Source organism: Saimiri boliviensis, chromosome 10 (genome assembly GCF_048565385.1).
Source record: "Saimiri boliviensis isolate mSaiBol1 chromosome 10, mSaiBol1.pri, whole genome shotgun sequence".
Lineage (NCBI taxonomy): Eukaryota > Metazoa > Chordata > Mammalia > Primates > Cebidae > Saimiri > Saimiri boliviensis.
The window spans coordinates 32469486-32479880 of record NC_133458.1 but is presented as its reverse complement, the minus strand read 5'-3'; the positions used below and the strand labels follow the sequence as shown (position 1 = coordinate 32479880).

At 35.6% G+C, this 10395-nt stretch overlaps 1 pseudogene; it reads left to right on the top strand.

Moving 5' to 3' along the window:
* Nucleotides 1–8916: 8916 nt before the first annotated feature.
* LOC120365470 (U6 spliceosomal RNA) lies at nt 8917–9016 on the top strand (annotated as a pseudogene).
* The last annotated feature ends 1379 nt before the right edge of the window (nt 9017–10395 follow it).

Below are 10395 nucleotides of genomic sequence, written 5' to 3'. Positions count from 1 at the left end.
CAAATATGGGAAGAAACCCGCACAAAAAGTCTGAAAACACTTGAAATCAGAATATCTCTTCTCCTTCAGGGGATCACCACTCCTCATCAGCAAGGGAACAAGGCCTGATGGAGAATGACTGTGTTGATTGGTTAGCATCTGGCTTCAGAAGGTGGATAATAAGAAACTTCTGTAGCTAAAGGAACATGTTCTAACACAAGGCAAAGAAACTAAGAACCTTGAAAAAAGGTTTGAGGAAAAGCTGATAAGAATACACAATGTAGAGAGAAATATAAATGAATTAATGGAGCTGAAAAACACAATACGAGAACTTTGCGAAGTATGCACAAGTTTTAGCAGTTGAATTGACCAAGGAGAAGAAAGGATATCAGAGGTCGAATACCAATTGAATGAAATAAAATGAGAAGGCAAGATTAGAGAAAAAAGGGTAAAAAGGAATGAGCAAAGTCTCCAAGAAATATGGGACTATGTGAAAAGACCTAATCTACGTTAGATAGGTACACCTGAATGTGACGGAGAGAATGACTCCAAGCTGGTAAATATTCTTCAGGATATTATTCAGGAAAACTTTCCCAACCTAGCAAGGCAGGACAATATTCAACTCCAGGTAATACAGAGAACACCACAAAGATATTCCTCAAGAAGAGCAACCCCAAGGCACATAATTGTCAGATTCACCAGGGTTGAAATGAAGAAGAAAATACTAAGGGCAGCCAGAGAGAAAGGTTGGGAAGCCCATCAGACTCACAGCAGATCTCTCAGCAGAAACCCTACAAGCCAGAAGAGAGTGGGGACCAATATTCAACATCCTTAAAGAAAAGAACTTTCAACCCAGAATTTCATATCCAGCCAAACTAAGCTTCATAAGCGAAGGAAAAATAAAATCTTTTGTGAACAAGCAAGCACTCAGAGATTTCATCACCACCAGACCTGCTTTTACAAGAGCTCCTGAAAGAGGCACCAAACATAGAAAGAAACAACCAGTACCAGCCACTCCAAAAACATATCAAATGGTAAAGAGCATTGACACAACGAAGAAACTGTGTCAACTAATGGGCAAAACAGCCAACTAGCATCAAAATGGCAGGATCAAATTCACACATAACAATATTAACCCTAAATGTAAATCAACCAAATGCCCCAATCAAAAGACACAGGCAGGCAAATTGGATAAAAAGCCAAAACCCATTGGTATGCTGCATCCAGACCCATCTCACATGCAAGGATACACAAAGACTCAAAACAAAGGGATGGAGAAAGATTTACCAACCAAATGGAGAGCAAAAATAAATAAATAAATAAAAAGCAGGAGTTGCAATTCTCACCTCTGATATAGACTTTAAAGCAACAAAGATCAAAAGAGGCAAAGAAGGACATTACATAATGGTAAAAGCATCAATGCAACAAGAAGAGCTAAGGATCCTAAATATATATGCACCCAATACAGGAGCACCCAGATACATAAGGCAAGTTCTTAATGATGTATAAAGAGACTTAGATTCCCACACAATAATAGTGGAAGACTTTAACATTACATTGTCAATATTAGACAGATCAATGAGACAGAAAATTAACAAAGATATCCAGGACTTGAACTCAGACCTGGAACAAGTAAACTTAATAAACATTTACAGAACTCTCCACTGCAAATCCATGAAACACACATTCTTCTCAGTACCACATCACACCCACTCTAAAAGTGACTACATAATTGGAAGTAAATCAGTCATCAGTAATGGCATAGCATTTCACAGGTTTAAATGAAATATTGGTTGGCTGCTTGTTTGTTATTTTCCTCCCTTATTACTTCCTGTCTCCATTGTCAAGCACAATTATTGGCATAAAAGAGGTTTTCAATACCCATTTTTAGACTGCATTCTAGCCTGGGCAATAAAGCAAGACTTCCGTTCTCTCTCCCTCTTTTTCTTCCTCTTTCTGTCTTTCATTTCTTTCTTTCTTTCTTTCTCTTTCTTCCTTTCAAAAAAAAAATACAAAAGCACAAGAGGAGATTATCTTTACAACTTAACAAATCCATGCAAGAATAAGAAAAATACTTAGGACTCTTAACACAAAGTATACATTGTTACAGACATTTAGTCAATCATTATCATCATCATGATCTTCATGCACCTTCCATATAGATTTTTATGTCTACTTGGTTTCCTCATTTTGATTTTTGTAACTGATAGTCATTTTTTTAAAAAGTAGTTTGTTCAATTGATTCAATGTTTGACTGAACTCACTGATTGTTTCAGAAAATACTCTGTAAATACTCACTGCCCAAATGCTGCTGCTTTGGCTTATGGTCTCAGAGACTCCCATGCATATTTAAGTGGTCAAAAGAAGCATATAGTTAAATCTTTGATTCCTAGCAGTGGCAGGTGCTGTTGTTACTGCTGCTGCTTCTTGAATCTACTAAGTTTGTCAGCCATTTTTTTCTGTAATGTTTCTTTCCCAATTCTGCGATATTCCTTCCTTATGTGTGTCTATCTTGTGTGTTAGGATTTTGCTTTTATTGTCATTACTATGTCAATATAGTATTTAAAAAAAAGAAAGTTGTATGCAGAAGCAAGTCATTAAGATGGAGTATGGACTTATTTTATCTTTATGAGAGCTTTAGATTAACTTTTGTCTAGAACCAATTGCAATACAGCCCCGAATTGTGTAAGTGGAGGCTCACCTCACATAGATATGTATTTATGCCATTTTCGTATTCCCCAGCTAATTTTGATCAACGAAGCAGTAGATCATAAACACTTAGCAGCTTATTTTGTGCTAAATCCTTTTCACTGCTCTACAGTTTTTTCATAAAGCAGTATGTTTGGGTTTTGAGATAATTCCTTGTTCCCTTTAGTGACAGGAGTGGGAGAGAGCCTAGACTATGAAGCTAGACTGCAGGGTTTGTAACCTGCATTTGTAACCCTGTCTCCATTATTTACTTTCTATGTTTCCCTGGAAACTTATTTACTGTTTGTGTGCTCCAGTCTTCTTCATTTGTAAAATGAAAATAAGAACAGTGGGACACAGAAGAGAAGTGTTCACACGGCCAGTTGGGAAACACCACAAATCTGTGAACCTCATTACTCACTGCCTACGTTGAACTACACACAGGTGCTTTATGTATATGTGTATGCAGCCTCATGATCAACTTCTGTCTTGACATTTTTTCATCAATTTTTTACAAATATTATTTTCCATTTTGTCCTAAAATAATGATAATAAATTTAAATGTATTGTTTTCTGGTAATTCCAAACTCCAAAGCTATCTTTTTGTCCAATTTATTACAACCCTCTTCTAATTTAATTGTTTCCTTCACCTCTGTGTCTAAAAAGGTAATTAATTGTTATATTTCAGCCTGTGTAATGATCACTTGGTTTGCTGGCTAAAATGTGGATTCCTGATCCTCACCCTGATATTCTGAATCAGGATCTACGAAGTGTATCTCAGAAACTTCAAAAGCACTCTAAAGGTGGTTCTGACACAGGTGGTCCAAAGACATATTTGAGAAATGTTGATCTTGTTTATTGGTTTAAAAAAAAAAATTAAATAGGATTGGGTTTGGTTCTCATCAGCAGGGAGGACCATAAGAGATGTCTCTTCACACTGGAAGTAATTAACAGTTATTCCCTCAAAAAGTTATGTGACCATTAAAATGATAATATTGGTGAAAAAGTTCTGGAATTTTTGCCAGACGTTGAAGGTAGAAAGCACAAAGGAGTATAGATATATATACAAAAAAATGGAAGCTTGATATAGGCAGGGTTTTTATCTGCATAATTCACTGCTGACTTCTTGGCATCTAGATTCACTACTGAATTCTTGGCATCTAAACCAGTGCCTAGAATATGGTAGTTTCTAATATGTGCAAGAATATTAAATACTATAGCAATCAATTAAGGAAATGAAAAGCTAGGTTTGGGTACTACATTATTAAAATTTGTTTTGAGATATTTAAGATCCAAAGAAAATAAAAGGTAAATAATGTGAAAAACAACTACCAAGGTGTTTACAATTACTCTATTCTTGTGATATATTAAGTAAGAAAAACATTAAAGGGTGAGTACACATTAGCAGAAAGCTCCCACTAATTCCACTGTAGGACAGCAGCATATATACTTGAAAATAATCTTCTTATTACTAGCAGAAACAAATTCCTAGAATGTGCCTGAGAAAACTGAATTGCAAGCTAGATCAGGCTCTTCTGGGAAAACTGAGTTTTAAGTTAGTTTATACTCTCAGTGTATTTTATGTCAAAATCTGATAAATCACTGTATTCCCTCTCACCCTATGAAATTTTAAAGGTGTGTGTAATAGCAAAGGTCTTATGAAGAATGCCTATCTTTTAAGAAAGTAGAAATCTATGGGGATAAACATGTCATTTTATTTAAAAACTCTCATCTGATATCAATTTCTCTTCAGGAATAACGAAGAAACAATAGGCAATCTAAAATATTTCCTCCACTGGTAAAAATTCTGTAGACATTTGGCAAAATAAACGTAACCATTTAGACACATCAGCTACCCCGACATAAAGAGGACTCTGTATTATACAGATATCCTGGGAGAAACACATGGTGTGTAAGGCTGGTTTCTACACTTTAATTGTGCTGTGCATATTGTAACATGAGTGTACTTTGCTCCAGTCCTTGTTCCTTTGACCTTTTAGTTTCTTAATGAGACTCCAAAAGCAGCAATCAAAAGCACAGTGTTCCATACTGGAAGCATTCAGAAAGCAATGCACTTTGGCTAAATTTAGTTGTAACATTCAGAATTTAAAAACACATCCTGCCATTTTTCTAGGAGACAAATAGTCACTTTTGATTTAAACAAATTGGTCAAATAACAGTTGTTTCCTCTTAGTTCACTCATGTAAACAAAAGTGGGGGCTAGGGGGGCTGACAATAACAAAATTGACTCATAGAAGACTTTTTAATAGATGCAACTCAAACATATTTTGCAGGACATCAAACAAAGGAAACTTTTGTGTTCATTTAAAACACTTCCTTCTCAAAAAGCAGAAATTACTATTAAAATTGAAGCAACAAAACTAGAAGTTGAAAACACTGAAAATTGCTCATGTTGAGGAAATATTGTCTGATTTATCAAGACTTACATTTGGAACAATATTCAGGAAATAACTGAATAGTAGAGAGAATAGGAGAATCAAACTTAAAAATTGCATTTCATCTCGTAAATTATAATACGGGAAATGTACATCTTCAAGAATTCAAAAGCCTATTCATTTTAAACAGTCGCCCCAATTTTAAAGTAGATGTTTATGGTACATACTCAGAAATCTTCTTTTCTGCACAACCTCATCTAAAAGAGCACACCAAGCCACAAAATGTCAGCAATTTTTCTCCACAAAATTACATGAAGGGAATGTGAAATATTCCCAGGTAACAGAGACTAGATACTGTTTGGAAATTTTAACAAAACTTTAGTGGAATACAGCTTTCCTCACAGGAAAACTATTATTGTAAAAACAACTGCCTTTAATTTTTAATTTTTATTTTATTGTGGGTAAGAACACTGAGATGAGATCTACCCTCATAACAAATGTTTAAGTGTATAACATAGTATTGCTGACTATAGGTCAGCACATGCTTTTACAGCCATATATTCTTTAGCCTTGAAGGACATTTTATGTCTTTTCTGCCTGAAAAGCTTCTGCTCACTTTTCAATACCTAGCTCAGTTATCACCTGCCTTGGGAAGCCTCATACAGTATAACAAACACTCAGCTGTCTTGCTCATATTTCTATTTTTAGCCTTTAACACATTGTATTGTCTTGTTTACATGTACTAGATGAAATCTGAACATTGAGGATTATGCTTTCTTCATCTTTAAAAATTCCATGGCTAAGTGTCTAACGTGGGTTCAAGACATTTTTATTAACCATGTGAATAAGCTATCTTTTTAAATACTTCAATAGCTATTGGGGTACGAAGATTTTGGTTACATGGATGAATTGTACAGTGGTGAATTCTGAGGTCTTAGCACACCTGTCTCCCGAGTATTGTACACTGTACCAGAATATAGATTTTTATCACCTACCTCTTAATTTTCCCCCTTCTGAGTCTCCAATGCCCATTATACCATTCTATGTGCCTTTGTGTCCCCATAGCTTAGCTCCCACTTACAAATTATCTTAAAATGTTGTACAGCAGATCTCTAGAATTTACTCATATCACTCACCGGAAACTTTATGCCCATTGATAACTAACTCCCCATTTTTCCCATCCCCTAGCCCTTGGGAACTGCCATTTCACTCTTTAATTCTATAAATTTGCCTATTTATGATAACTCATATAAGAGGAATCATGCCATATGTGTCTTTCTGTGACTAGCTTATTCCATTCAGCATGATATCCTTAAAGTTCATTCATGTTGTTGCTTCTTGCAGAATTTCTCTCTTTTTAAGGTTAAATAGTACTTTATTTTTTGAATTATACCACATTTAAAAAAACACTAATAAATAAATAAGCAGCTCTCTAAGACGGGAGTAAACAAAATTGGAAATGAGAAAAGCTGGGCTGGCTCCTTCGATGATAATGTTGCCTGCTGACCTTGGTGCAGAGACTTGTTGGCCTGCAGTATTAGAATCTAGTGCTTAAGAAAGGCAGTAAAAGGAAAGGAATTAGGAAATTTGTGCCCTGTACCTGGCCTCCTGCTCTTACGATCCAACTATATCCATGGAGTGGTGGTTGGTCAGGCCTGCTTGGGGTAGAGGCTCAGGGAAGAAAAGGGAAGGAAGAGAGATGAGAGAAACATGGACCTCAGATCAGTTTCTTTATCACCAGTGATATTTGACTGGGATAAAATAAAAGCTATTTCCCAATCCTCTCTGCCACTTCTCCTAACAAACATGAAATATATTTCTACTCAGCTATAAAAATATCTACTTGATTGTAAGTCTGAAATTCCTACTGCCTATAAGCTTGGAGACTGGAAAAAGTTGACCATAATAACACATGACATACAACAAGCGAGAGAGCCAAAGAGAAACCTCAATCAGGAGTCTTCCCAACCACACTGCTTCCACCTAACGACAGCAGAGAGCACCTAGTAACAGCGGGGTGGGGGCGGGGGTGCATACTGTGCAAGGAAAGCCCACAAAACAAAGTCTAAATAAGCAGAAAACTCACCAACAGCTTACAAATATTTAAGACTTTTTGAATAACACAGCATATGGTAGTAAAGTTCCATTTGAACAAATTCTGGAAACAGATATATCTCTCAGTGCATAACAGGTGTTAGAATCAGGACGTAAATGCAGGAATGTTTGTAAGAGCTGAACTGGGTTCTATAGGATGTCTTCTGGCACAGCAGTTTTATTTCAAGAAATGTTTTAATTTCAAAGGCATAATTTCAGAAATCAGCAAATTACAAGCATGAATATAGAGAGACTGCGCCAAAGGACATTGATAAAAATCTTCCCCCATACCCTAAAACCCACAAAACTGTTGCCAGGAGCTGGCAGTGAGAAAGACAGAAGGTATTAGTCAAAGGATATGAAGTTTCAATTATACATGAGAAATAAATCTTAGATATTTACTGCACAGCATAGCCTATGGTTAACAATATTGTACTATGTATTTTAGAATTTGCTAAGAGGATTGATCTTATGTTAAGAGTTCTTATCACAAATAATAGAAAGAAATAAGAGGGCAGGAGGAAACTTGGATTTGATGGACAAGTTAACGGCATAGATTGTGGTGATGCTTTCACAGGTGTATACTTATCTTCAAACTCATCAAGTTGGTGTACATTAAATATGTACAACTTTTTGTGTGTCAACCATAACTCAATGAAGTAGCTTTAAAATCAACAGAGAAAACACTTAGAAGTAATTGTGAGAACACAACTTTAAACCATGATCAGGAAAGTATTATTGTCTACCATACAAATGTTTGTTTGCAAAAGAAAAAAATAATATATTAATAAAAACAGAATGATTTGGGGAGACTAAGGCCATAAATCTAAAAAATATGCAAGCCGGGCGCGGTGGCTCAAGCCTGTAATCCCAGCACTTTGGGAGGCCGAGGCAGGTGGATCACGAGGTCGAGAGATCGAGACCATCCTGGTCAACATGGTGAAACCCCGTCCCTACTAAAAATACAAAAAATTAGCTGGGCATGGTGGCACGTGCCTGTAATCCCAGCTACTCAGGAGGCTGAGACAGGAGAATTGCCTGAACCCAGGAGGCGGAGGTTGCGGTGAGCCGAGATCGTGCCATTGCACTCCAGCCTGGGTAACAAGAGCGAAACTCCGCCTCAAAAAAAATAAATAAATAAAAATAAAAATAAAAAATAAAAAATATGGGGAGGCATGGCCTGCTATCTTTGTTTTTTAAAAAAAAGATAAATAGAACACAACAGAACACAGAGGTTAGGAGCAAGGACTATGGAGTCAGGCCAACCTACAGCTGCTTTTTTCACTTACCCTTTACTGATCATGTGGCCTTGAGTAATCAATTATACCATTTCAATCCAGTTTTATTATCTTTAAAATGAAAATAAGAAAATGATCACATTATGTTCTTGTTAAAGTGAATAATGTGTATAAATTATTTAAAACAATTTCTGACATATAGAAAGACTCAATCTGAGTTTGAATTATTTTTCAGTTTTTCATCTTCAACCAGAAAATTAGAAAAATATAGCAATATTCATTTTAGATCAGACAATCCATCTCTATATTTTGTCTCTAAGTGTAGAATCAAAGGACATTTTATGGAAGAATGTGACAGTCACTCTCCATGCCCCAGTATCCTGGTATGGAGCTTTATGGTATTGATCTGAGCGTGATTTTGATAATATTAATCAAAAGATTATTACTATCTTTCAAGGTCACAGTTTCTTTTTCCTTCTTTGTAAATAAATGTTTTCTTCAAAATGTGCATTTAAAAGTTCTTGCTTTGGCATCACAGATACTAAAATTAGAATGAAGCAGAGATTAGCACTGCTCCTACACAAAACTGACATGCAAATTGATGAAGCTTTCCATACTTTTATAAAAAGAGTTCTAGATATGGATGGCAGTGATGATTGCACAACAATATGCACATACTTAATATCCCTGAGCTGTACACTGAAAACTTGTTAAAATGTTATATTTTATGTGCATTTTACTATAATAGAAAATATTAGCAAAATAAATATTAAAATTGCTTTATTAATAGGATTCCAAGCTCTTAAAGTACTGGTCCTTTGTCAACAATTTTACATATTTAAATGGTCGTTGAATGGCTAACTGGCTGTTCCACAGTTACTAAGCAAGGTAGAAGGAAATACAGCATTGAAATTCTGAATACTGCAATCTGAAGACACTGAAAAGAGCAAGCTGGGTTGTGGTTTTTTTTATTTATGCTACTGCATAACAGCACAGAGGAATATAAGTAGAATCACCTGTTAATTTTCCACTGTTGTTTTTTATACTCATAGGCATGCTAGACAAGAGATAGTAATCAAAGTATAATTGTGTTTCAGGTTGATGCCTAAACAGCAATGTAAAACATTTTCAATGTTCTCATGTTGTTTATTTTTCTGCACAGAATTGATTAGAAAGTGCTTCTGCAGACAAAAATTACTGACTTAAACAACTTGTAAGTAAGCCTAAAACACAGAAACAAATCTCCACCAAGTGAGAGTTTACAAGTCCTATTGTAGTTTTCATCCATCCATAATTTGACCTTCCATCAAGCAACAAGTACAGTGATACATGCTTTTGGGAAAAAAATTAAAATTGTTTTCCCTTTTTAAAAAATTTTTTTTTGCAATCTTAAGGTAACAGTCTCATATTTTCAATTTCAATTTGTCTTTTAGCTACATCTGTATTCTTAAACTTTGCATTCTTTTCTGTTGCAACAGATGAATTTTTGCTTTTTTTTTTTTTTTACCAACTTCCCATTGCTTTGCTTGCTTTTACAGCTCAAACTAGTTGAAAGAGTTATTTCAACTTTCTCACTTCCCACTCTCTACTCAACACACTTCGATTTATTAGTGCTTCCACCTTGCTCAGCCCAGTGATCAATTCTCAATCTTCAACTTACTCAACCTGCTAGCAGCATTTGACACACTCACTGCCTCATTGACGTGGTTTTAACACTCTATTATCTTAATTTTTCTGTTTCTTAACAAGCCTCTCATTCTCAGTCTTCTTTTCCTCTTTCTAGTCTCTATATGCCATGGTGCTCCACTCAGTTTAGGGTTCCATTTCCTTTTCTATCAATACATTCTTTATCGCTCTCATCCAGTCTTCTCATGCAAATACCATCCCTGTGCCAATGAATACCAAATGCACATATCCAGCCCTGACACCCTAGACTTATATATCCAACAGCATACTTGTCATCTACATTGGGTGTCTACAAGGCATTTGCCCAAAGCCGC